Consider the following 1972-nt stretch of genomic DNA (forward strand, 5'->3'; position numbering starts at 1 on the left):
GGGCTGCGGAGCGCCTCCATAACTCCCACCTCCGCAGCGTGTTTGTTGGCTCTGGCTAAGGTGCTGTCCCTGCAGTTAAGGTACGGCGCTGCTGGCCCGCTCCCACCACACGGCACGGCGTAAAAGGGAACCTGAACGAGTCCCTGAAGCGGCTGCGTTCCAGCCTCCGCTGCCTGCTGGGGGAAATTAGGCTCCAGCAGCAGCCCCGAGAACAGCTACATGTTTGGGTTTTTTCCCCTCTAAAGATTTTGAGAAGCCTGCTGGATCAGAAGGAAGGACTCCAATTCGGGACAAAAAGGGAGACAGGAACGCGCTGGAGCAAGAAGTCCCTCCGTACACCATTCGGGGTGGTGAGTAGGGTGCAAGCGACTGGTTCACACCTACGCTGAACTTCAGTTTCCTTTCATAAGGTGATGCAGGCCATTAATAAGAGTTTTTAGTGTCAGATCTGATAGATTAGTAGATACACAAGATAGAGGCGTTCCGAATTACAGCCTGGGAGCCAAAAGGCCGTGGCTACAAGGAAGGTGAAGACTTAATACGGGTTGTGACTAGAGCCAGATGTTTGCAGACAGGACTATTGGGGGTTAAGGAGCAACCTAGCACTAGCATCAGTGGAACTGAAGGTTTTTAAGCTGTGCCTTCAGACAAGCTGCGAGGGGACAGGTCTCGGAAGAAGCTTCCGTAGCTTGGCGACCTTCCCGCCGCAGTTTGAGGACTGATCCAATACCATTGCAATAGCAGAAGATGGAGCTTGTGGCCCACGGGGCCCTTGCCAAGCTGGTGCTTAGGGACCAAGAGCTGACAAAGGGTACAAGATGCTTTTCTCCGACACTCTTCCAGTGTCTGACATCTTTCAGCCAAGGATTTGCTACACCTGTGGTTTACGTATGTAATAACCCCCAACTGTTCTCCTCCAGGTGCGTGCTCAGTCTCCACTTGAATCTGTGCATGTTCCCTGAACCCACACCACCTTTTAGCAAGAGGCCCGCAGGTCTGCCACCCTGCCCCTGAGAACATGGACTTCAGCTGCCTGAATGGAGACTTTGGCTTCACCTTTCTGAGGCTTAGGCCTAAAGAAAGTTCTTTTCGTTCCCTGCCGCTTCCAACCAAGTGCTTTTAAAGACAGCGTGGCATTGCTCTGTAAGAGGATACATAGTCAGCCAAATTAACAACTAAGGGAGAAGAGATAGGCAGATGCCTGCTCATTGTACAGAATTTTCTGAAGTATGTAATGGTCTTTGTGATGCTGGACTAGAGGGATGCCAGCTTTGACTCACCGTAACTTCTCCTCTAAAGGAACCAATAACAGTCATGGAAAACTAGAAGCTAGAGTTTTTTAGAACAGTGAAGTGACTGAATTACTTTTGCAAAGCCTGACTAAATTATAAACGAAAGGCCGCTTGGTCAGTAAGCGTCGTTAGTATGGGGTTAAGTCATCATCAATGTGAAACAGAGATAAATCCTGTTCCAAAGACAGGTTTTGATGCATTTCAACTAACATTTGGATCGTTCACGCTTAAGAGTAATCACAGATAAATGGAGGGCAAGGGGGCAAGCAGCAAGAGGTATTGGCAGGCACTCTTATCACTAACTTGAAAATTTGGCTATGAGGAAAAACCTAAGATGGAGTGTACTGAAATTGTCAAGCAGGACGTGAGAACCTGGGGCTCACAGAGACCAAGGTTCCTGGTCTTTTGACCAAGAAGCCTGGCCAAAAAGTACAGGACTCTCAGGCCAAGTTCGGGGATGAAGGCTGGAACAGATGTCTGTGAGAAGTATGTCAGAAATGATTGGGCAGAACTGGCACAGAGGAGCTCAGGCCTGGAGCAGCAGCAGGACCTTGGGTCTGGGCCAGAAATGCACAGCAAAGGTTGCAGAAAGCACTGGGAACCCAACTGTGTGAAAGCTGGCTTTATTCTGACCGTGATGCCACAAAACCACGCTCCACGTGCCGAACCCAGGGTTGCTC

The 1972-nt window shown here is 49.8% G+C and overlaps 1 long non-coding RNA gene across 1 annotated transcript; it reads left to right on the plus strand.

The window, feature by feature from the left end:
- The first annotated feature begins 248 nt into the window (after window positions 1-248).
- Window positions 249-1397, plus strand: LOC109279702. Its single transcript, XR_002086298.1, has 2 exons — window positions 249-350; window positions 921-1397. It is a non-coding gene; the product is annotated as an uncharacterized LOC109279702 (long non-coding RNA).
- The last annotated feature ends 575 nt before the right edge of the window (window positions 1398-1972 follow it).

Source organism: Aptenodytes forsteri, unplaced genomic scaffold, assembly GCF_000699145.1.
Source record: "Aptenodytes forsteri isolate BGI_AS27 unplaced genomic scaffold, ASM69914v1 Scaffold216, whole genome shotgun sequence".
In the NCBI taxonomy this organism is placed as follows: domain Eukaryota; kingdom Metazoa; phylum Chordata; class Aves; order Sphenisciformes; family Spheniscidae; genus Aptenodytes; species Aptenodytes forsteri.